The sequence below is a fragment of the Schistocerca nitens genome, chromosome 4 (genome assembly GCF_023898315.1).
Source record: "Schistocerca nitens isolate TAMUIC-IGC-003100 chromosome 4, iqSchNite1.1, whole genome shotgun sequence".
In the NCBI taxonomy this organism is placed as follows: domain Eukaryota; kingdom Metazoa; phylum Arthropoda; class Insecta; order Orthoptera; family Acrididae; genus Schistocerca; species Schistocerca nitens.
This window is the reverse complement of record NC_064617.1, coordinates 486,504,056-486,530,935: the sequence shown is the minus strand read 5'-3', so window position 1 is coordinate 486,530,935 and position 26,880 is coordinate 486,504,056. Positions and strand designations below refer to the sequence as shown.

Below are 26,880 nucleotides of genomic sequence, written 5' to 3'. Positions count from 1 at the left end.
GAAAGAGGACCCTTCCGTACTCATGTCAGCCGGCGATATTCTCGAAGTGCAGCTGCAGCATTGTTGTTGTTTTGATAATAGAGCTTCACCAATAATGCCCTGCTCCTTTTGTCCAAGCTCGTGTTGACACGTCAGCAAGTACACTGCGAGTACCAAGTTTGGTGCTCGTACGTTAATTTGTTTCCGTGTTATAACGTGTTAAATAGGGAAAGTTTAATTATAACCACCCGGCACAATTTCTGTAGCATAGCAAGTGCCTCTGCCGCACAGCAGAGAACGGGCTCGGTTTCATTTTTAAAAATACGCGCATATTTTTAGTGGCCGCCGCGCTTCGCAGGAGTGGCACTGGGCGTGTTTGTAGGTGGTGGCACGCCTGGCGTCGGGTGATGACAGTGGCGCGCGCTCCTCTGTCGGCGGGGGCGTGGGCGGGGAGGCCAGCGCCGCGCTGACGGAGGACAGCGCTCAGCGCGGAAAACACTGCGGACCGGCTCCTCTGACACAGCCGGAGCTGGATTGTGTACAGGCGAGAGCTGCGAGAAAGGATGCCTGTGACTGGCTCTAAAGACGTCACAGAGTGCTACATACAGGCACCTGTGCAGCTACACTAGCTGTTGCTGTGTGTGATTTCCAGTGGCAAATTTTAGCGCAAACATATAAAACGTCATATACACTAGCTGATCCAAAGTATTGGGATACCCGTTATTGGATTCTAATGTGGGGTGTGACTGCCCTTCGTCTTTATGACGATTTGAACTCTGCTGGGGATACTTACAGTGAGGTGTCGGAAGGTCTGTAGAGGAATGCCAGCCAATTCTTTCTCAAGGGCCGAACTTTGAAAGGGTACTGATGCTGGAGTCTGGAGCGAATTTGCCGCTGTAGCTTATCCAAAAGCTATACCATTGGGTTCAGGTCGCTATTCTGGGCAAGCCAAACCATTTCAGGAATGATATTGACCTCAAACTATTGCCGTATCTTATGACAGGGTGTCGTGTCGTGCTGATACACAACGAAACTTTGTCTCGAAACCTGGCAGAAAATCCAGAGATTCTGGTCGTATGTGAAGTATCTTAGCGGCAAGAAACAATCAATGCCTTCTCTGCACGATAGCAATGGAGATACTATCGAAGACAATGCTGCCAAAGCAGAGTTACTAAACACAGCCTTCCGAAATGACTTCACAAAAGAAGACGAAGTAAATATTTCAGAATTCGAATTCTGCCAACATGAGTAACGTAGAAGCAAATATCCGCGGAGTAGTGAAGCAACTTAAATCACTTAATAAAAGCAAGTCTTCTGGTCCAGACTAAATACCAATTAGGTTCCTTTCGGAGTATGCTGATGCATTAGCTCCATACTTAACGATCATGTACTACCGTTCGCTCGACGAAAGATCCGTACCCAAAGACTGGAAAGTTGCACAGGTCACACTAATATTCCAGAAAGGTAGTAGGAGTAATCCACTAAATTACAGGCCCATATCGTTAACGTCGATATGCAGCAGGGTTTTAGAATATATATTGTGTTCGAACATTATGAATTACCTCGAAGAAAATGGTCTATTGACTCTCAGTCAATATGGGTTTAGAAAACATCATTCCTGTGAAACACAACTATCTCTTTATTCACATGAAGTGCTGAGTGCTATTGACAAGGGATTTCAGATCGATTCCGTATTTCTGGATTTCCGGAAGGCTTTTGACATTGTACCACACAAGTGGCTCGTAGTGAAATTGCGTGCTTATGGAATATCGTCTCAGTTATGTGACTGGATTTGTGATTTCCTGTCAGAGAGGTCACAGTTCATAGTAATTGACGAAAACTCATCGAGTAAAACAAGTGATTTCTGGCGTTCCCCAAGGTGGTGTTATAGACCCTTTGCTGTTCCTTATCTATATAAACGATTCTGGAGACAATCTGAGCAGCCGTCTTCGGTTGTTTGCAGATGACGCTGTCGTTTAACGACCAATAAAGTCATCAGAAGACCAAAACAAACTGCAAAACGATTTAGAAAAGATATCTGAATGGTGCGAAAAGTGGCAGTGGACCCTAAATAACGAATAGTGTGAGGTCATCCACATGAGTGCTAAAAGCAACTCGTTAAACTTCCGTTACACGATAAATCAGTGCCGGCCGGGGTGGCCCTGCGGTTCTAGGCGCTACAGTCTGGAACCGCGCGACCGCTACGATCGCAGGTTCGAATCCTGCCTCGGGCATGAATGTGTGTGATGTCCTTATCTTAGTTAGGTTTAAGTAGTTCTAAGTCCCATAGTTCCAGAATGAGATTTTCACTCTGCAGCGGAGTGTGCGCTGATATGAAATCCCATAGTGCTCAGAGCCATTTTTTTGATAAATCAGTCTAACCTAAAAGCCGTTAATTCAACTAAATACTTAGGTATTACAGTTACGAACAACTTAAATCGGAAGTAACACATAGAAAATGTTGTGGGGAAGGCTAACCAAAGACTGCTTTTTATTGGCAGGACACTCAGAAAATGTAACAGATCTACGCTTGTCCATCCTCTTTTAGAATACTGCTGCGCGGTGTGGGATCCTTACCAGATAGGACTGACGGAGTACATCGAAAAAGTTCAAAGAAAGGCAGCACGTTTTGTATTATCGCGAAATATTGGAGAGAGTGTCACAGAAATGATACAGGATTTGGGCAGGGAATCATTAAAAGAAAGGCGTTTTTCGTTACGTCGGAATCTTTTCACGAAATTCCAATCACCAATTTTCTTCTCCGGATGCGAAAATATTTTGCTAACATCGACCTACATAGGGAGGAACGATGACCAAGATAAAATAAGGGAAATCAGAGATCGTACGGAAAGATATAGGTGTTTATTCTTTCCGCACGCTATACGAGATTGGAATAATAGAGAATTGTGAAGGTGGTTCGATGAACCCTCTGCCAGGCACTTAAATGTGATTTGCAGAGTATCCATGTAGATGTAGATACAAATCAGATTTGCGACTGGATTCAAAACTTCCTTGCAGATAGAACTCAAAACGTCGCTCTTAACGGAACGAAATCGACAGATGTAAAGGAAATTTCGGGAATACCGCAGGAAGTTTGAAAGGGCTCTTACTGTTTACAGTGTATATAAATAATCTAATAACAAGCGTTGGAAGCTCTTTACGACTGTTCGCAGATGATCAGTTGTCTGTAAGAAAGTAGCAACGCCAGAAGACACTATGGATTTGCAGACTGATGAATGGTCCAGACTCTGGCAGTTATCCCTGAACGTAAATAAATGTGTCATTGTTCATACATAGGAAAAGACATCCACTACTGTACAACTACATTATAGATAAAAAATCGCTGTAAACAGTATCTATGTTAAAATATCAAGGAGTAGCTATCCAGAGTGACCGCTAAGTGGAATGACCACATAAAAAAGTGTGTGGGAAACCAGATGCCTGACTGAGATTCATAGGAAGAATGTTAAGGAAACGTAACTTATCCTCGAAGGAAGTGGCTTACAGGGCGCTTGTTCCACCGATTCTTGAGTATTGTACGTCAATCTGGGACACTTTCCAGGTAGGACTGATGGAAGAGATATAGAAGTTCCAACGATGCGTGGTGCGTTCCGTCACGGGATCGTTTAGTCGACGCAAGGGCGTTTCAGAGATGCTCAACAAAATCCAAACTCAGACGTTACTAGAGAGGCGGTGTGTGCATCACGGAGAGGTTCACTATTGAAATTTCGAGACAGTACTTTCCGTAAAGAGTCGGAAAGGATTTCAATTCCTCCGACATAAATCTCGCGAAATGATTACGATGAGAAAATTCGCGAAATTAGATCTAATACAGAGGTTACAGACGATAATTCTTCCCACACGCCATTTGTGAGCGGAACAGGGAGGATGGGATCAACTAGTGGTACAGAAGTACTATCCGCCACACACCGTAAGATAGCTTAAGGAGTATGTTGTAGATGTAGAACATCGTCCCCGAACTGCTCCCCTACTGTACGCAGTACAGAATGCTGTACAATCTGTTCATATCCTTGCGTAATTTCTTAGGAGCAATAAAGACACCACACCCCAGCCACACAAAATAGCCCTGTACCGTAACACCACCTCCTCTGTGCATCGCTTTTGGCACTACACATGATGGCACTTGTCGTTCTCCAAGGATTCGCCAAACCCCAACCACTCCATCGGATTGCCACACGCTACAGCGTGATTCATCACTCCAAATCTCTCATTTCCAGTCATCCTCTATCCAGTGGCGTTGCTCTTTGCACCACCTCAACTGCCGCATAACATTCACTACAGAAATGTGTGGCTTGTGAAGAGCTGCATGACAACTCCATACCATTCTCTTAACTCCTCACGTACAGCTGGAATGTTTGTCGCACTTTGGACGTCATGAGTGGCTCTGAGCACTATGGGATTTAACTTCTAAGGTCATCGGTCCCCTAGAACTTAGAACTACTTAAACCTAACTAACCTAAGGACATCACACACATTCATGCCCGAGGCAGGATCCGAACCTGCGACCGTAGCGGTCGCGCAGTTCCAGATTGTAGCGCCCAGAACCGATCGGTCAACACGGCCGGCCTGACACGAGTGATTCCTTCCGTTGTTCTGACGGATTTTTTGCGATCACCCTCCTTAGTGCTCGACGGTCCCTGCTCGTAAGTACATGAGGTCTACCTGGTCTGGGTTTAGCTGTTGTTTCTTCTCGAGGCCTGCTGGTCTTGGTTTAGCTTGGTTGTTCGTTCGCGTTGCCACTTCACAATCTCATCAGTCGACTTGGATAGCTTTAGCTTCTGCTATTACTTCTTCCTTGCTGGCAACAGAATAGACCCCACCACCTTTAATAATGGCGGGTCTGCCTCGTGAGACATCTAGTGGTCAATTCCGCATTACATAGTGGTGTCTGGATACTTTTGATGTAGTGTACACTTCATTAGGATGAGGCTGTAGACGAGCTGAGAAGGTGAAGTAAAAGCTATATACACTTCAGCAACATGACCTTAAGTGGAGGTTCTGTTCGAGAGGTACGAAAAAATGGCAGCTATTTCAAAAACATGTCAATTTATTGGCATGTTTTTCTAAGTTTAAATGTTTGAAAAAATTCGAATAAAACAGCTCTCCATAAGGCCACCTAAATTTAATTATCTTTCGTTTAAAAAAAAATTAAATGAGTCGGTTAATCTATCTAGGCTGTAGAGCACTTCGCGTGCTGGAAAATGTTGATTCGAGAAAAACGCGTTTATAATTTGGAGTAACAAAAACAAGACCTTCCAGACTTACGGTTAATCTACGATCACATGACCATAGAGGCATTCTTCCTCTTCCTCAAACACGCTGTGGTTCTGAATCTGGTGCCGTATTTTTTCAATCCGGGCTCTGTTAACAAATAACACATTCCTTGCTCCGCTGTGGTCATGCGTTTCCAGCCACGTTTTGCTGTTCGTCTCTAGGACGATTCCTAACACGTTCGCCGCGCGGGGTAACCGCGCTGTCTGAGGCGTCCTGTCACGGCCCGCGCGGTTCCCCCCGTCGGAGGTTCGAGTCCTCCCTCGGGCATGGGTGTGTGTCGTCCTTAGCGTAAGTTAGATTAAGTAGTGTGTAAGCTTAGGGACCGATGACCTCAGCAGTTTGGTTCCATAAGACCTTACCACAAATTAAAAAAAAAAAAAAGTTCCTAACACGTTCATGGTATTTAGAGTAGATGAATAACCTTCGCTGAATATACCTGCAGCTGTATATGCTGCTATTTCAACAGTTTCTGCCTCCACAATGAAAATGTTTCGGTACCTGTTTGCAAATCCACGCTTTGAAGCACTCGCTGTAATTTTGCTTGACACCAGTGCATTTTCTGGGCGAAATTCGTAAATGGTCCAATCTTTTCTTGTACTAATTCATCGAGCGCCTACAGCTACCTATATTTCGGTCGGTGCACGGTTCCATTCAACACGCTGTAACTTCTAGCGTACTTTGAAAATCGATAAATCCCTTTGCTGTCACAATCTATATACGTCAGGGATGCACATTATGTAAAAAAATAAATTTTTTCATCGGTCTCGATCAGAACCTCCCCTTATGTACAATTTACCTACAAGGCGGTTACTTGCTCCATTTGCTAGATTTTCTGAAATCTGCGGCCTTGGATCTTGATCTATCAAAAATACGGATCTTATATCGTGCACTGCATAATAACGCACGTTTAGAAGGGAAAATTAGTAAGGAAAAACAACATGACTTGACAGAAATCTGCATTTTAATTGAGAACGTACGTTACTTCCGCCAACTATATCCGCCCCCCGTGGCGGAGTTCGGTAACGCATGCCTATAAACTCTTTTTCCAAGCTTCCCGTCTGGTCTACAGCAAACTTCCACGTCGAGAAAAGGCAATACCCCGTTCTTTTCCATCTCCATGGTAAAGTGAATTTTGCTGTACTGCTGGTTGAGGTGTTCGTGGAAGTTTTGAAGCTCTTCTTTTCCGTGTGGCCAGATAACAAAGGTGTCATCAACACATCGTAGCCACTCTTCTGGGCGTAATGGTTCCGACTGGACTGCTGTTTCTTCGAACGCTTGCATAAAAATGTCTGCTGCGGCAGGCGAAAGAGGGGAACCCATAGCTACACCGTCCGTCTGCTCAAAAAAATGCCCTTTCCACCTGAAATAGGTGGTCGTCAAACAGTGGCGCCCTAGTTCGCAGATATCAGGTGCCAAGCGTTCCTCTAACAAGGGAACCTCCCCATCGCACCCCCCTCAGATTTTGTTATAAGTTGGCACAGTGGATCGGCCTTGAAAAACTGAACACAAATCAATCGAGAAAACAGGAAGAAGTTGTGTGGAACTATGAAAGAAATAAGCTAAATATACAAACTTATTAGTCCACGTGCAAGATAGGCAACACCAAGGATAATGTGAACGCCGGAGCGCCGTGGTCTTGTAGTTAGCGTGAGCGGCTGCGGAACGAAAGGCCCTTGGTTCAAGCCTTCCCTCCAGTGAGGAATTGACTTTCTTTATTTTCGCAAAGTTATGATCTCTCCGTTCGTTCATGGACGTCTCTGTTCACTGTAATAAGTTTAGTGTCTGTGTTTTGCGACCGCAGCGCAAAACCGTGCGATTAGCAGACGAAAGGACGTGCCTCTCCAATGGGAACCGAAAACATTTGATCGCAATGTCACAGGTCAATCGATTCCTCCACAGGAAATCACGTCTGATATATTCTATACGACACTGGTGACGGCATGTGCGTCACATGACAGGAATATGTAGTCGACCCACCTAACTTGTACACTTGGGGAATGGGTAAAAGATTCTTCTACCTTGCCCGATTTAGATTTTCTGGTGGATGTGATAATCACTCTCAAAAAGTGATGAAAACATAAAGAGTTTGTCACATAAACTGCAACAAATGAATGCAAGAGTTTCACAGTCGCACAGTTTTCCCTGTGCTCTGTCAACACATATGTTTTTAACGTTTTCAAATTTTTCCGTTCAGGTGTAGCGTCCCCATACTACGGCGCAGTTACCTCCCATCGGACGGTCGGACGGACAGATAATAATTGTCTGAAAATAAAAAATTAAAATTTTTGCGTGAAGGAATACTTGAACTAAGGACCTCTGGTCCCGCAGCTGCTCACGCTAACTACGAGACCAAGGTGCCCCTTAGCTTGCATAGTCCTTGATGTTGCTTATCTTGCACATGGACTCCTCAGTTTGTATATTTTTCTTATTTTTTCATAGTTCCAGACAACTTCTTCCTGTTTTCTCGACTGATCTGTGTTCAGTTTTTCAAGGCCTATCCACTGTGCCAACTTATAACTAAATCTGAGTGGGGTGCGATGGGGAGGTTCCCTTGTAAGATGTTCATGGTGTCCGTCACGGGTACATTCGTGAACAAAGACTTCACTTCAAAACTGACCATCAAATCCGTATCCGAGACACGCTTTTCTTTCAAAAGTGCTATAAAATGGGTGGAGTCCTTGACGTATGAATCTGTATGGCTCACTAAACGTATAAGCATCGGAGCCAATTCTTTCGGTAACTTTTAGGTCGGTGAGTTAATACTACTCACTATCGGCCGTTAAAGAAAGGCTTCTTTGTGGATCTTTGCTACACCATATATTCTTGATGCCCGTGGCACTTGTGGAATGAATCTTCGGGTCGTATCGAAATTCATCCTAGTTTGCTTCAGCAGCGCCTGCGTCGATTTCCTTATCTTGGCCTCTCTCTCCCTTAAGTTTATGGTAAATGGGTTCATTCAAAAGATCCTCCATCCGCTTGTCGTAATCTACTGTGGCCACACTACGGTGGCATTTCCCTTGTCCGCCTGTATTACCACTATCTGGGAGTTGTTCTTCAGCTCCTTGATGGCTTTGCGGAAGGACAGCTCTCGCAAAGCAACAGGAGCGCGGAAGGCCACAGTGGTGGAGGGTACACAGAGCGCTGACGCGGCCAAGTCGATACTAGGCAGTTAGTAAATAACGCTACGCTGTAGTCGCCGCTCAGTTTCCTATTCGCCGATTCCCACCAATGGCAAGCAGTAAAGGAAACTCCAATCGACAACGCCTACTTCTGCCAGTGACAACATGCAATGCAAAGACCAATAAAAAGAACTCCTAATACCCTTCCTCCTCACCCTCACATCCAATGACAGCACTCTTCCGTAGTATATAAGTAACCAAACTAGTGCTCATTCAGCAGTTAGCAATACACCCTGAGGAAGGCGCCTTGCAACAGTCGCCGAAACGTCAGAAGTTTATAGATGCGGCCTCAAACCAAGAAGAATTTTATTGGAAGAGGACTACTCCTCTAATCACAGTCTGGTCATGCAGAAGTTAATTTTCCATCACGTCTGTAAGTCACTTACGGGAGAAGGCCGGGTGATTCCTTCGAAAAGGCCGCGGGCTTTACTTCTTCCCCAGTGAGACAGAACGGATGGAGGAAGGAAGGAAACGCGACGTCGTTGACGACGTTACACATAACTGGACTGGACAAGTATGATGAGAAAGAAAATCGATCTCTCCCTTTCCAAATTGCGACAAAACGCTAAATCTTGATCTTCGTTTTTCGATAATTTATTTGGGTAATTAATGATCATTTTTTACGCAAAACGTCGAAGCTATACAAATAATTTTTGTCATCGTTTTCCTCTCCACAATTAATAACTGCCTGAAATGTGGATCCTGGTGTTTTCTTTCTTTTATACACCTTACACTACGACAAACAGATATTATTTACCAAGTTTATAATTTTCTCGTACGTAGGGATTCATAAAGCAAATGAGATTACATAAACGCCAGTGCACAAGACTGGTGCATAGTCGAAAAAAAGTATGTATTCCACGTTTCCTGTAGGTACAGTTATGCTGCGGTCCGGATAACAGGTGCATTACATTCTGCAACTGAAATAGCGCAGCAACTGGATACGTACTCTAAAGTTGAAGTACGCGGGAACAGTACAGTTTTTGTGGGAAAAACGTCTAAATTGCACATACACTGAAGAGCCAAAGAAATTGGTACACCTGCCTAATATCGTGTAGGACCTCCGCGAGCACGCGAAAGTGCACAACACGATGTAGCGTGGACTCGACTGATGTCTCAAGTAGTACTGGAGGGGATTGACACCATGAATCCTACAGAGCTGTCCATAAATCCGTAAGAGTACGGGGGGTGGATATCTCTTCTCAACAGCACGTTGCAAGACATCTTAGATATGCTCAATAACGTTCATTTCCGCTGCGTTTTGTGGCCAGAGGATGTGTTTAAACTCAGAAGAGTTTTTCTAGAGCCACTCTGTAGCAATTCTGGTCGTTTGGGTTGTCGCATTGTCTTGCTGGAATTGCCCAAGTCCGTTGGAATGCACAATGGACATGAATGGATGCAGGTGATCACATAGGATGCTTACGTACGTGTCACCAGCCAAACTCGTATCTAGACGTATCAGGGGTTCCATATCACTCGAATTGCGCACGCCTCATACCATTACAGAGCCTCCACCAGCTTGAACAGTGTCCTACTGACAGGCAGAGTCCATGGATTCATGAGGTTATCTCCATACCCGTACACGTCCATCCACTCGAGACTCGTGCAACAGGCAAAATGTTTCCAGTCATCAACAGTCCAATATCGGTGTTGACGGGCCCAGGCGAGGCGTAAAGCTTTGTGTCATGCGGTCATCGAGAGTACATGAATGGGCCTTCAGCTCCGAAAGCCCATATCGATGGTGTTTCGTTGATTGGTTCGCACGCTGACACATTCTGATGGCCCAGCGTTGAAATCTGCAGCAATTTGCGTAAGGGGTGCGCTTCTGTCACGTTGAACGATTCTCTTTAGTCGTTGTTGGTCCCGTTCTTGCAGGATCTTTTTCCGGCCGCAGTAGCCAATCTAACAACTGCGCCAGACACTTGTTGTCTTACATAGGCGTTGTCGACCGTAGCGCCGTATGCTGCCTGTTTACATAGTTGAATAGGCATGCCTGTACCAGATGCTTTAGCGCTTCAGTGTAGATTCACCGTGAAATTCTGGCGGTGTAGGGTCCAAATGTAATGTCGGCCTCAGCCGTAGTGAAATGGTGACAGTAATTTGATCAAGGTACTCAGACATAAGTGTTGCTTTTCGGGAAGGAAGGAAGACATTTACATCTTTTTGTCAAGTTGAAAGAACATCTGCGGGGAAGGAGATTTTTCAACGGGGAGGACGTTCACACAGCACTTCTTGATAGGCTTCGTGGCGATGGAGTGGATTTCTGTCGTCGAGGAATTGAACGTTTTGTAGAACATTTCGACAGTTGTCTACAGAGACTTGGTGACTATGTTGAAAAATGGCGTCACATGTATGTTTCACAATGACGTATAGTGCAGCATTCAGTAAAAGTGACTTCGCCTGCCATAATAATGTGCAACTGGTTTTTTAATGTCCCTTCGTATCGTCCACTACTTTGTTTTAGCTTTATGCTTCTGTGTCATTCCTTGTTACATATTTTCACGTAAAACCAGTTACGTATTTTCACGTAAAACCAAGTGGTAAACATATAAAGTAAAATTTAAAGTCTCTGTGAGAGACGTTAGACCTATGATTAACCATATGCTGTACTAAAACGAGAGTCGTTCTCACGGGAGAATAATAAACAACTGTTCATGAAGAGCAATCATTAAAGGTGCAGTGTAACAGCGACAGAAGAGAAATATACGACACAGGGAAGCGAACACGTATCGGATTTTTATTTTTTCTTATTTTATGCTACCAAATTTATTTTTGTTATCCTGATGACCCGCATTGTTCGTTTTATCGATGGGAGGGGAGACTGGAGGTCACACTTTTTTTCTGTACAGAATGCTGTCAAATTGATAGAAAAACGGTGTTGTAAGTTTCCAATGTAGCCATAAAATTGGGAAGACAATACCGTTCTTTTGTTACGTCGGCTGACGCAGCCGATGTGTTTTGTTAATTTAGTTTTGACGTCCAGTGATATTGTAAGTTTGCTTTTTATAAACTTGTGTTTGAAAAGTAAGTACTTTTTCTTCCGTTTGATTACCCAGTCAAAATTCGACACCAGTGGGCCATCTTTTGTGGATACCTATTTCTTAGGGTGAGTCATGTATGACTTAACGTACAATGATTCTTTAGTATACCGAAAGGGTTGACAGGATGGCATGTTTTACTTCACAGTATTCTCCCGTGTTGTCAGCGAGAATTTTCTTTTGAATGACTATGTCTGAACGTACCATAAAACAGTTTTTCGGCTGTATACTAACGAAAAACATGTAACATCGAAGTGGAAGAAGCTGTAAAAGCCGATGCTTGCATAAAGCGTTACACTTCGTCGAGAACAATATATCAGTAAAACGTGACATACTGACAATTCTCATTAAAGAAAGTCAGCGTATGAGCTAAGAAGTAGGTGACATGCATCATGCTATAAACTGAATCCACAGAAGATGTAATATACGTGCCGAAACATAGATATGAGGATGGACAAGCTAGATCAGTGAGAGCAGACTAATTTGGCTTACTATCTTCGCTGTCATACTGATACTGAATTTCTGATATGAACGCAGAGTCAGTTTGAGTTTATCGATTCTTTTTCCTGTGAAGCGGAGTGAAAATCCCCATTGGGTCATTCAGACTTCGCTCATTCACGGTTTTCCTAAATCACGAGAGGCGGATCTGAGATCGTAATGCATACGAGGGCTGAAACTTATATAGTGGCAACTATTTATTTACAGCTCGTACGAAATAGATACGTGTTTCAAAGTTCTACTGACCTTCAAAGTAGTCACCATCATTGTGTATAACCCGTTGCGATGTGGAAGTCGTAGGATACTCTTAGCTGTGCCAGTTGTATTGACAGTTCGAGCGGAGCGGTCTATTGCCCAAGGAATTTGTAGCAGTTCTGAAGCGAATGCCATGAAGTGTTTCCTTCAGTTTAGAAATCGAGTTGAACTTACGAGGGCCTAAGTCAGGGGAGTGCAGTAGGTGGTATAGCACTTAGCAGCCCCATCAGTCAAACAAATCAGTAACAGCTTCCACTGTACGTGCTTGAGCATTGTCCTGCAAAATGATGGTCAGGTCCTGCGGAAAGTGTCATCACTTCTGTCTGTATGCTGCTCATTTTTTGAACGCAACCTACGACCATCTTGGAGACAAAAGTGATGACACTTTCTGCAGGACCTTTTCTGCTTTGTTTGTCACAAGACTTATTATTCATTCACGGTGTCTCAATGATTCGGCATTCTTATTCGTAAGTAATTACATTCCGAATACCGGTGTCCAGATCTTGATTAACTAATTCGCCATAATCAAAACGGAGTTCTCACAAAACTAAAGAAAATGAAAATTGTGTTTCAGGAACTGCAGACAGCTGAAGAAGTGACGTGGAATTGACTTGATTGACACAGCGACACTGGAGTAACTGCAGAGGAAGCTGCGGAAAGTGTAAAGTAAGGTAAGGTAAGGCAAGGCAAGGTCAACCCTGGTGCCGGTGTAACTGAGTCACGTTTCGACGGGACTCATGAACCTGTCCGCTTCTCTGCTTTCGAAACAGCTTGTCTATCTTCAGAGTCGCTGCTTCACGGTTTCCTGCTGGCACGAGGCTTACACCTCACGACAGCGTTTTTTCCTAGCGACCCAAATTAAACCAGCATGCACTCTCGTAAACCTCAAAGTAGGTATTTCCTTTCGTGTAAAATTAGACATTTCATAACATGTATGTCGTAGCATTAAGAATCAGTTTTTCACTCTGCATCGATATTTTCTGAAAGGAAAAAATTTTATGTATCATCCAGACACCTTTAGTATTGAATAAAATGTTCTCGGGTTTCCAACCGCGTCAATTGGTTAAAACTACACGAGCTTTCGGCCAAGCACTCCTTGGCCATCGACTCCTCAGGACATCCCCCCAAACTCTCATCAGCCAGTAGCTGTTACCTAATTTTCAAAGTCGACAAATGCTTCTATAATCCAAGCGCCCAAGTCTGAGTATCCACTCGACACTTGACAATGGCCAAGGAGTGCTGGGCCGAAAGCTCGTGTAGTTTTAACCAATTGAAGCGGTTGGAAACCCGAGAACATTTTATTCAATGTTATCGCCGCGAGACTGCATTCATACACCTTTAGTATTTCCCAGGTAATACAGTAACCTTTTAATCCGCCCATCGACACCTCAGGACATCCCCCCAAACTCTCATCAGCCAGTAGCTGTTACCTAATTTTCAAAGTCGACTAATGCTTCTATAATCCAAGCGCCCAAGTCTGAGTCTCCACTCGACACACAGTTCAAATTTTTCTCAAGAAGTTTCATGCTGTATTATTGCACAGGAGCCCCATTGAGAAAATGTGTTGTGTAAATGACTGTGGCGAGCGTTGTGTAGATAGTGTTTGTGTTTCTGAGAGCGATGAGAGAGAATCCTAGTGCAGGCATATTGTCTATTCCTGTCAAATAGCGCTGAAATGGTCGCAACTTGAAGTCCACATCCAGGCCCAAGGAAAGGATCGTATGGTCTCATTCCATGAGAGACTGTTAGGACGTAACTAATTTAACCGAGACACTGGCGCGCTGTCTGATGAATCGTGCGCCACAATTTTTCCTCCGTTTACCGATCAAAATCTAATGACAAAAGTCTTATCCACCGCCAAAGTTCTGGCCAGCATCTTTCGGGATTTGTATCAGCATATGATTGGCGGTGTCTAATTGTTAAAATCGCAATATTTTGTACAAATAATGTAAATGTCGCCCGCATCTCGTGGTCGTGCGGTAGCGTTCTCGCTTCCCACGCCCGGGTTCCCGGGTTCGATTCCCGGCGGGGTCAGGGATTTTCTCTGCCTCGTGATGGCTGGGTGTTGTGTGCTGTCCTTAGGTTAGTTAGGTTTAAGTAGTTCTAAGTTCTAGGGGACTTATGACCACAGCAGTTGAGTCCCATAGTGCTCAGAGCCATTTGAACCATTGTAAATGTCGCATTGTATCACCAGCGCCTGTCGTGTAGGTTCCATGTCCATATCTACTGAAACTGACAAAGTCGATACAAAATTAACTATCTCGATCGCACTTTATTTATCTATACAACTAAAGCGTTTCGGCAAACTGCCACCATCGGATCCGTCGTAAGGCAACAGAGGAATAACCGCAGGATACACATTTCTTTCACATATTACTAGAAACAAAAAAATGTACAACAATTAATAGGGAAAAATACGGTATAGACAGAAAGAAAAGATACAAATCGAAACTTAACGCAAAATCGAGTACAGTATTCATGCCGAATAATACTTAAAAGTGGTTCAAATGGCTCTGAGCACTATGGGACTTAACATCTGAGGTCATCAGTCCCCTAGAACTTAGAACTACCTAAACCAGACTAACCTAAGGACATCACACACATCCATGCCAAAGGCAGGACTCGAACCTGCGACCGTAGCGGTCGCGCGGTTCCAGACTGAAGCACCTAGAACCGCTCGGTCACAGAGGCCGGCAATACTTAAACGTACCACATATACACTGAAGCGCCAAGGAAACTGGCATAGGCATGCGTGTTCAAATACAGAGGTAAGTAAACAGACAGAATGCGGCGTTGCGGTCGGCAACGCCTATAAAAGACAACAAGTGGCTGGCGCAATTATTATATCGCTTACTGTTGCTAAAATAGCAGGTTATCAAGGTCTAACTGAGTTTGAAAGTCGTGTTATAGTCGGCGCACGAGCGATGGTACACAGCATCTCCGAGGTAGCGATGAAGTGGGGATTTTCCCGCACGACCATTTCACGAGTGTACCTTGAAACCGCTACGGTCGCAGGTTCGAATCCTGCCTCGGGCATGGATGTGTGTGGTGTCCTTAATGTAGTGAGGTTTAAGTAGTTCTAAGTTCTAGGGCACTGATGACCTTAGATGTTAATTCTCATAGTGCTCAGAGCATTTGTCCGATGGAGCATAAAACGTGATTCACGTGAAAAGGCCACCAGTCGCCGCTCTTTGGACGTCAGTTGGTCAGTTGCCATGCAAGCGTGCAAATTCCAGCCTTCGTAGCCGGTTAACAACAATCAGCATGGATGCATAAATCAGGCGCCTGCCGCAGAGGCCCACATGCAGCAACATTCACTGGACGGTCGTTGTTGGTAGCCCCTTGACTTAGCTGGGCAGTCAGCTGCTCAACAGTTCCACGTCTGTTCGCCCGTACGCATGTCCACAGACATCGTTCACCCCTGGCAGCAAAGGCCCGCCACGCACCACAGTTGCCTCGTTGCCGGTTTTGGACAGCGCCATATTGCCATGAATGGTAGTCTTTAACCACGGCGGTACGCGGAATGTTTACAAAGTTAGCCGTTTCGGAAATGCTCCCACCCCTTTACCGAAAGCCAATGATCATGCCTTTTGGACGTCAGAAAATGCGCTCCTATTTCACATTACGACAAAGACTGCACAATTTCCCAGGTTTCCCCCACATGCTGTACATGCCATCCACTGCTAGTGCTGCCATCTATGAGTATCAATCGTACGTTGAGTGGAACATAGGCGATGGTAGCGGTGGTAAATTCCTATGGGAACAAACTGCTGAGGTCATCCGTCCCTACAGGCGGATGGACCGTGCACAATAAACTAATAATAGGGAACAGTGGTTTCATTGATAATTTTTACAATTTTTTTTGGAACTAAGTGAAATGGAATATCTGAGTACAACTGCAACGAAATGAAATGCAGTTGCACATGTAGTCAAGCGAATTAATGGTAGATATACAAAATATGTTCTTCGCTGCATTTTAAAAAGCAGGAGAATGTTAAATGTCTCGTGGGTAATGTGGGATAGAGTAGGAGTGAATTAAATAACTTCCTGTCGCATGAATGTTTACACCGTTTCAATAGTTCGTTTCCCGCGATTCTTGTAATGTTAATCGTATTAGAACTATGGTTTTCTAGTGTATCTCAACATTTCTACAGACCTGCTCTGAAATCAGAGGCGTAGCTTTGACTTCTGCCCACATCACAGAGTCCTCTATTGGTTCAAATGGCTCTAAGCAGTATGGGACTTAACATCTGAGGTCATCAGTCCCCTAAACTTAGAACTACTGAAACCTAACTAACCTAAGGAAATCAAACACATCCATGCTCGAGGCAGGATTCGAACCTGCGACCGTAGCAGCAGCGCGATTCCGGACTGAAGCGCCTAGAACCGCTCGGCCACATCGGCCGGCCGAAAACTCTTAAAGCTTTTTAAATGAAACACACGTTATTAACATTCTACATATTTATTCTTCATCTCTACGTGTTTATTTCTCAACATAGTCACCCTGGGATGATCGGAACAAGACGCAGTGAAATGTAATTTTCACGCTACGTTACAGCGAGGACTCGTGGGAACGATCGTTAGACATTCGGAGACCCGGTTTCCCTTTGTGGTCGTTCCTGTGCAGAAAGCAGATTCGTGGTGCGGCGCTGTCGGAGCCGCGAGTACTGCATTTCGGGGCGTCGGTTACCGAATTCCAGTTGGACAGTCGTGCGGTTAGGACGAACCCGGGCTCGACAGGTATCGGATGTTTGCTCGTCACACCGCAGCACTGAGGCCGGAGGCAGACTGTGCGACCAATACGTCCAGCCAGCGGCAGCGGCGCCCTCTCCCACCTCAGAAATCGATTCACCAATAGCGCTAAACCTTCATCTAATACTCACCGCTTTGCAAAAATCGGAAACCATCTATTCGAAGCAGACACAATTCGCCCATTAGAAAACACACGGAGCTGACAAAAGTCGCGGTATAGCGATGTGCACGTATACAGATGGCGGAAGTATCGCGTACACGACGTATAAAAGGGTTGTGCGTGGCCGGAGCTGTTATTTGTATTCAGGTGATTCATGCGGAAAGGTGTCCGACGTGATTATGACCGCACGACGGGAATCAACAGACTCTGAATGCGGAATGGAAGTGAAGCTAGATGCATGGGACATTCCATTTCGGAAATAGTTAGGGAAGTCAGTATCTGAATTCCACAGTGTCAAGAGTGTGCTGAAAATACAAAATTTCAGGCATTGCATCTTACCACGGACAACACAGCAAGCGTCGGCCAACACTTAACGACCGAGAGCAGCGGCATTTGCAGAGAGTTGTCAGTGCTTACAGACAAGCATCACTGCGTGAAATAACTGCAGAAATCAATGTGGAACGTGCGAAGAACGCATCCCCTACGACAATGTGGCGTCAATGGGTTATGACAACAGACGACCCGCGCGAGTGCCTTTGCTAACAGCACGACATTGCCTGCAGTGCCTCTCGTTGGCTCGTGACCATATCGGTTGGACCCTATACGGCTGGAAAACCGTGGCCTGGTCAGATGAGCCCGATTTCAGCTGGCAAGAACTGCTGGTAGCGTTCGAGTGTGGCGCAGATCCAACGAAACCATGGACCCAAATTGTCAACAAGGCGCTGTACAAGCTGGTGGTGCCTTCGTAATGGTGTGGGTAGTGTTTGCAAGAAATTGACTGCGTCCTCTGGTTCAACTGAACTGATCACTGACAAAAATGGTTATGTTCGGCTACTTGGAGACCATTTTCAGCCATTCATAGACTTCATATTCCCAAACAACGGTGGAATTTTTATGGGTGACAGTGGGCTGGAGAACATTCTGGACAATTCGAGCGGATGATTTGGCCACCCAGATCGAGAGGTCAGTTCGTGCACAAAATCCTGCACCGGCAACACTTACGCAATTATGGAAGGCTATAATGCAGCATGGTTCAATATTTCTGCAAGGGACTTCCAACAATTTGTTAAGTCTACGACACATCGAGTTGCTGCACTACGCTGGGTCGAAGGAGCTCCGACACCTCAGTGTAGATATCTGCTTGTGGTGTTTATGCATAAAATTTTTCTACAGGATGTGGCAGCTCATTCAGGACATCTCAAATATATTAAAAACAAATAATAAATATAATTATGAGTTACGGTTTCGGCTGAGCTATAGAAAGGAATTTGGCAAATTATCTGACATATACAAGTAATTTTTTATAGCTGCCGAACTACGATACCGACTAGCTCTTTTATTAAAACTTTTGTCTGTGGCGTTAGAAAGCGCCTTCGTAGAGGATTTCACTAAATCTTTTTTGGAAGGTTCCTTACGTTAATCGGTAAAAACGGAACCCTTATAGAATCACAATGATCTAAAATGGAATGATCAGATTACACAAATAACGGATAAGGTGAACTCTAGATTGCGGTTTATTGGTAGAATCCTGAAGCGATGCAGTCCTTCAACAAAGGAAATAGCTTACAATACGTTAGTTCCTCCAGTCTTAGAGTATTGTTCGTCTGTATGGGACCCTTACCAGTTGGGTCTGATTCAAGAGACTGAGAAGGTCCAAAGAAGAGCGGAAAGATTCGTGACTGGTACATTTAGCTATCGCGAGAGCGTTACAAATCTCATAGAAAGTTTGAAGTGGGACACACTTGCAGATAGACCGCGCGCTAAACGGAAGGGGCTGCTCACTAAATTCCGAAATCCGATCTTCACCGAGGATGTAGAACATATATTATTACCACCAACTTTCAATTCGCGCAATGATCACCATTCAAAGATAAGGGAAATTAGAGCTCGTACTGAGGCGTTCAGACAGTCGTTTTTCCCTCGCGCGATGCGCGGGTGGAACAGAGGGGGGGGAGGGGGGGGGGGAACATGACTTTGGCGCGAATTGTGCCCTCCGCCACATACCGCTTGGTGGGTAGCGGAGTATATATGTAGATGTAGAAGTAGACTGTGTTGTCCCTCTGCCCGTCTGTTTTTCTCAGGAGCAAGTATAGGTGCGAGTTTGAATTTGTATCATATACTGAGGTCTATGGTTCCTTGGCTGTATGAAAAATTTAAGCTACTAAGTCAATACAATCAAAAGACACGGTCATTTACGTCATATATTTCGACAACTGCAAACTCACTCATTAAAATCTAATCATAAAATTTGGCAAGAAGCAAGGATTCACAGTACAAGTGAGGGGGAAAAAATCCGAAAATTGTTAATTTGCACTTGTATCATATAAAAAATATTTTTCGTCACTTGTTACCCATCCGTATGTTTGTCCCCCTGTTAAGACCGCTTTATACCAGGAACGGGATGGGATGTATCAGGTTGAAATTTATGTCACATACTAAGGTCTGCAGTCCCTCGGCGGTGAGAAACGAAAAGCTTCTAAGTCAATGCGATCAAAATATACGGCCATATATGACACATAATTTTATACTCGCAAACTCACTCACGAAACCTACATGAACTGATGGCTTAGCGGTAAAGCGCATACCTGAAAACGACAGGATAGGGATCGAATCTCAGTTGCAATAAGGATTTTTCAGTCTATTGTTTACCTGGTCTTCACCTGTCAACGATGTGAAGAGTCGCCGGCAACAACACGTGGTTCGGACTCGACGTCACACTGCAGGTGCCCTTTCCCCGGTTGGACGACTAGGTTAGCGACACACAATAATTCTAAATTCGTGGCAAGATCTTATGGGACCAAACTGCTTAGGTCACGGTTCCTAAGCTTACACACTACTTAATCTAACTTAAACTAACTTACGCTGTGGAAAATACACACACCCAAGCTCGAGGGAGGACTCGACCTCCGACGGGTGGAGCTGCGCGTACCGTGACAAGTCGCCCTAGACCGCGCGGCTACCATGCGAGACTGCGACACACAAGTCTCCGAAGTGTTGCCCAACAGAATAACTTGCACCAGGTCATCACACACGAAATTGTCTATACACATAATTACGTTTGTACGAAACCCTAAGATAGCGAGTCGAGTCCGCACTTGTCCGGTTTTCTTTTCTTTTTGTTTGGCCATCAGCAGCTAACAAATACACTACTGGCCATTAAAATTGCTACACCACGATGTGCTACAGACGCGAAATTTAACCGACGGGAAGAGGATGCTCTGATATGCAAATGATTTGCTTTCCAGAGCATTCACACCTACAACGTGCTGACATGAGGAAAGTTTCCAAACGATTTCTCATACACAAACAGCAGTTGACCGGCGTTGCCTGGTGAAACGTTGTTGTGATGCATCGTGTAAGGAGGAGAAATGCGTACCATTACGTTTCCAACTTTGATAAAGGTCGGATTGTAGCCTATCGCGATTGCGGTTTATCGTATCGCGACATTGCTGCTCGCGTTGGTCGAGATCCAATGACTGTTAGCAGAATGTGGAATCGGTGGGATCAGGAGGGTAATACGGAACGCCGTGCTGGATCCCAACGGCCTCGTATCATTAGCAGTCGAGATGACAGGCGTCTTATCCGCATGGCTGTAAGGATCGTGCAGCCACGTCTCGATCCATGAGTCAACAGATCGGGACGTTTGCAAGACAACAACCATCTGCACGAACAGTTTGACGACGTTTGAAGCAGCATGGACTATCAGCTCGGAGACCATGGCTTCGGTTACCCTTGACGCTGCTTCACAGACAGGAGCGCCTGCGATGGTGTACTCAACGACGAACCTGGGTGCACGAATGGCAAAACGTCATTTTTTCGGATGAATCCAGGTTCTGTTTACAGCATCATTATGGTCACATCCGTGTTTGGCGACATCGCGGTGAACGCACATTGGAAGCGTGTATTCGTCATCGCCATACTGGCGTATCACCCGGCGTGATGGTATGGGGTGCCATTGGTTACACGTCTCGGTCACCTCTTGTTCGCATTGACGGCACTTTGAACAGTGGACGTTACATTTCAGATGTGTTACGACCCGTGGCTCTACCCTTCATTCGATCCCTGTGAAACCCTACAATTCAGCAGGATAGTGCACGACCTCATGTTGGAGGTCCTGTACGGGCCTTTCTGGATACAGAAAATGTTCTACTGCTGCTGTCGCCAGCACATTCTCCAGATCTCTCACCAATTGAAAACGTCTGGTCAATGGTGGCCGAGCAACTGGCTCGTCACAATACGCCAGTCACTACTCTTGAACTGTGGTATAGTGTTGAAGCTGCATGAGCAGTTGTACCTGTACACGCCATCCCAGCTCTGTTTGACTCAATGCCCAGGTGTATCAAGGCCGTTATTACGGCCAGAGGTGGTTGTTCTGGGTACTGATTTCTCAGGATCTGTGCAGCCAAATTGCGTGAAAATGTAATCACATGTCAGTTCTAGTATAATATATTTGTCCAATGAATACCCGTCTATCATGTTCATCTCTTCTTCGTGTAGCAATTTTAACGGCCAGTAGTGTGTGTTGCCAGCTAAAAGGTGAATAGCCGATATATGGTACATAACATAAACCGATGACATAATATGAGAGCATGCATCTCGAAAGGTTAACGAAGTGCGTAGAAGCCTGCCATTGAGTGACATGCATGTAAGAATTTTTACAATGGGAGCTCGTAATTTAAAGGAAAAGATGGAAGAACAATACAGGATGAGACAAAAATGACTTTACAGATTTGGAACGATATAGAAATTTATTGAGATAACTTACAGAATCGGTATATGGGTCACTTTGCAGCAAACAATCTCAAGTTTGATTGACGTAGCGCATCAGTAACCCATTTCGCCACCAGGAGTGCCAGCAAAGTGCGTGCTTATAATGGCTACTTTTACTGGTACGGTGCGTACTCTCTGTGTATTTTGGTTTAATGAAACGAACTCTGCAACAACTTTATAAAAGACATCATATTTACGCCAGTGACTTTCTTTATTTCACGTTTGCAATTTCGGCCTTAAGCCATTATATTAAGCCATTATCAAGTGCAGATTTTTTGTGGCTTTAGGCCATGTCAACTTAAAATGAGCTGACTCATTTATATGTCCTTGTGATTACTATTAAATACATTCGTGACGCTGTTACATATTGCTAGCACACATATCCATATGTCATAAAACAACATAGTCTGTAGACACTCTTGTTCGTTAGCCCGTCACTAGCCACTTATGCACTAAACTGCCACAACTGTCCGGCGTAAATTTCGCAGCGAATACGCTGAAGAATCTCCAAGCAGGTCTACAATTTACTCTTTGTTGAGTTTGGTTTTTCACTGCGACATGATAGATCACCGGGTCGCCCGCCTGTTGATGATTACGTCGAACACTGTTACTAGTAATGTTTATCTTCATATGCACAGGTCGATGAAGATGATCGAGATGGGACGGTTTACTATCAGTAAGCCAGTGCACCACCTCACGTCCTCACGGAAGTTCGAGGTTTCCTCGATAATCGCTTCCCAGATCGGTGGATTGGCCGTGAAAGGGCAATCGCATGGTCACTTCGCTCCCCAGACTCGACAACACTGCATTTCTTTTTCTGGAGTTTCTACCTACCAAACAATTTAGCCGACTTGAAAAATCGAATCTACACTTACACTGACAAGTTACGCCCGATTTGCTGTAACGAATGTGGAAAGAAATTTATTACTGGTCGGATGTTTGCCGCATCACAAATGATAGTCACATCGAACCAAAATGACACTTGACACTTTTATGTGAAACTTGAGGTTATTTGCCACAAAATGACACATCTACCGATTCTGTAAGTTATCTCAATAAATGTCGATATCATTCCACAGTTGTAAAGTCCATTTTAACAATATTAACGATTAAAATGGTGTTGTGGCATAAACGCAAGTGCACGTATAACAAGGATGTTTGATATAATGTGTGAAATTGACACGGTATTTAACAGAGATATTTGTCTGGCAGCACACACCTAAGAAATAAAATTAAAAGAATATGGAAATAGAAACGTTCAGTGCGTTTACTGAAATAACTATAAGGAGTAGTCAAATGAAAGCGAACACCCGTCACAACGGGACCATGGGATGGTTCCGCATAAAAATAATCACCGTACGCGTTAAGACATTTATTTTAAAAAAATGTTCAAATGTGTGTGAAATCTTATGGGACTTAACTGCTAAGGTCATCAGTCCCTAAGCTTACACACTAATTAACCTAAATTATCCTAAGGACAAACACACACATCCATGCCCGAGGGAGGACTCGAACCTCCGCTGGGACCAGCCGCACAGTCCATGACTGCAGCGCCCAAGACCGCTCGTCTAATCCCGCGCGGCGACATTTATTCCACTGGGAAACGAGACGATCAGTTCCTGTTCTATAGAACGCGATATGCCGTTAACGGATCCATAACCGCGCCTACTCTTGCACTTCCTTGTCCGACTGAAAGCGACTTACACGCATGTCTTTTTCAGGTCCACAAACACGTGTAAATCAAACGATGAAAGATCAGGGCTGTACGGAGGACGATGCAGTGTTTCCCAACCAAATCACTGCAGTGTGGCCTTCGTCCGATTGACAGTGTGGGGCCGGCGTTATCGTCCAACTTACCCGTACTTGAGTGAACAGCTTTGGATTTCTTTGGCGGGGGCGGTGTGGGATGTTTCCGCTGTTGGCTTTGCCGTTTCCCTCTGGCTCGAAATGGTGGCACCACGTAAGGTCATGATGACCTTCTTTTTTGATTGCAGGAGCCCTTTGTTCCTCGAACGTGCAACCACAATCAGTGCGCAGCGCTATGACGACACTTTACAGAAATGCGGCGCGTCATGAAGTCAAAATGCCCAGGTATTTTGTCGGACTAACCCTGTTGCACGATAAGCCTCGCCCCCACACTGGCAATCAGATGAAGGCTACGCTACAGCGATTTCATTAGGAAACACTGCAACGTCTTCCGCACAGCCCAGCTCTCTCGCCGTGTGGTTTTCACACTTTTGGCGACCTGAAAAAAGACATGCGTGGACGTCGGCTGCAATCGGACGAGGAAGTGCAAGAGAGTGTGCGCTTATGCATTCGTCAGCGACCGGCCGTGTTCTACGGAAAAGGAATGCCCCTCTTATGCATATACAACACTTATAACGACGATTAACGTAGTTCCTAGTGCTGCGTTATTACTACAAAGATATTTTGGCAGCTTGTTAAAATTTAAAATGCTCTTTACTCTACAAAAGAAAATAGAATGGCAGCACCTGTAGGAAACTCATCTTTCAGAACGACGTAATGGTTGCAAAAAATATTGTCTGTGTCTGTTCCACTTTTCACATACAAAGAAGGTGTGAGTGATGTCAGGTTCTGCAGTACCAGTCTAGTCACAGGACGGAGTTGCACCAACTCCATTGTGGTGAAGCTGCATCTGAAAAGATGCGTGGTTGAATCTCATATGGCAGACAGTGGATATCAGCCATCTTGATAGACGAATATGGCGAAACCGAGATCCTGAACGTAGGCGTAATACCTTTCGCTGAAAACTGAGACACATTCTAGTCCTCCTGCCATTGTTGAAATGAAGCCTGTGTGGCCAGACGTTACAATTCAGAAGGCGAAAGTTTGAGCTAGATGAAAGTTACGGATTTTGTGGATTCTTTAAAAAGGATATCGACCTCATCATGAATGATTCCACAGTGGACTTCACTGCATAATACGTGTGTAACTTGGTCAAATACTAATACGGTATAAGCCAAACAAATCACTTTCCTACCGTCAGAAGAGGTCCCACAATCGTCTACCCTGCCGTACCAAACGTAAGCGAACACGTGACATTGGTACGGTGTTATTGTAACCACGACGGAAAGTCGTGTGCGAGGCGTGCGACCATTTCTAATGATTTTTATTATGATTCTATAAAAGCTGATAGGTCGCAAAAAGTAGTCACTAGATGTAAATGGAACTCCTTTACTTTTATAAAGCGTTCGTGTGCAGTCCATCATCAGATGACCTTCCACATCAATAACACATTTTTACATTATAAATGTGAATATATGCAGAAACGTATTTATACAGGCACAATGCTTTGAAACCAGAATTAATAATTCTTTTCATACAGAAATGCGCAAGTTATGCGTAGGTTTAATATTTTTCTTTTACTTTTCAATATTTTACTGTTTGTTTTACTTTGTCTATATTTTCCCTTGGAATACACACCACTTTAAATTTGTATAAATATCTGTTCTTGACGTAAAATAAATCTTGTTAACAGTAATGGTTTACTATCCTGTACTGGCGGGTTGCAGCGCCACCACTCACACGACATCTAGAGTAAGCGAGGTTGCTTGTGTTAAGAGCCGCTAGATTCATTCGTCTGATAGATGTGTCTATGTCATGTCAATATGTATTTCTTTACGTGAATAAAGTAACTTCGTGTCTTACAAGTCGAAAGACTTCTTCATCATAGCATTATATATATATATATATATATATATATATATATATATATATATATATATATATATTGTTTCAAGCCACTGTGTCTGTATAAATACGTTTCGGTATGTGTTTACTTCTGCAACGTAAAAATATGTTATTGATACTGGGGTCAACTGATGCTGGGCTCTGGGCTATGCCCGCAAAGCGTTATGAAAACAAAGGAGTTCCATTAACATATAGGGACTACTTTCTGCGACCTTTCAGCTTATTTAGAATCATAATAATAAATCATCAGGTACGCTTCGTGGGTTTCTCGGTGCGCTTGAAGCCCATCAGCCTGTGTTCTGATGTTTAGCTCGTGAAGCTATAGAGACTGTCAGGATAAGTACAATATTCAAAAAAGTGTATACCGGTATTGCTGTAGTTTATGGCGGATGTCGCCGAACTGTTACAGTAGCGGTGTGGTTGTATGTTGAAAGATTTCCTGGCCTTGTCAAACAATCACCAGCTTTCTCTGAATACGGTACAAATAAAGAAAAAAATTGAAAGTATGAAGAATAAAATACACCAACTGAAGAGAGAAGACATTCGATATGTCACTACCAGGCTGTTTCATTGTGTGAGCAGGATCAACCAGATGAGTGTTCTGCGAGTACTACATTCCATTGCATTCATCCGCCTCACATTTCGATCCATCAATATCTTCGTGGCAGTGTCATTCAAAATCGATTACATTACTTCGAATGGTATCTATAAACGCTGCGAAATAATATCGCTTTTCAATGTATCATCACTTTCGGGTATGATGCATCGTTACAAAACCATGGGCAGCTTAATCTTGCCTTTACGCACAACAGGACGCTGAAACATCCACGCAGGCTAAGAGAAGAGGACAAACAACGGCCATGGTTTGTCACTGAGTGATACGAGATTTGCAAGAACTGGTCCCTGCCTTATCGATGGATTCTTTACGTAGTGTCAAGTATCTACCGTTCCTAACAGACCACCCCTGAAGACATAAAATACCTTAGAGCATGAACCAGTGCTGGGTTACAGTATTGTTTGTTGGGAATAGCTTCATAGTATGTATCACTGCCCGGGGTAAACATTTTGAGATCTTAATGTGACACTCGTTATAACAGGCACACAAACTGTACGTCAGTTATCTTTGCAGTTTGAACAACAGGGCAGACGTTTGAGAAACCTCTTCTCCTGACAGCGGAGCAGTGATTTGCGATACTGCTGTTACTATCTGACCAAGTTCTACACATGTTAAATCGTTGAAATC

The 26,880-nt window shown here is 44.2% G+C and overlaps 1 protein-coding gene across 5 annotated transcripts in view; it reads left to right on the top strand.

Moving 5' to 3' along the window:
* LOC126251898 (CYFIP-related Rac1 interactor B) overlaps positions 1–26,880 on the top strand; it is a 389,840-nt gene that overhangs the window by 127,525 nt on the left and 235,435 nt on the right. For 2 of the 5 annotated variants that reach the window (XM_049952615.1, XM_049952613.1), the window contains exon 2: positions 12,819–12,915. The gene's annotated coding sequence lies outside the window, so the exon portion shown is untranslated. Of the gene's footprint in view, positions 1–12,818; positions 12,921–26,880 lie in introns of all 5 variants that reach the window. The other 3 variants (XM_049952617.1, XM_049952616.1, XM_049952619.1) reach the window with 2 other exon arrangements.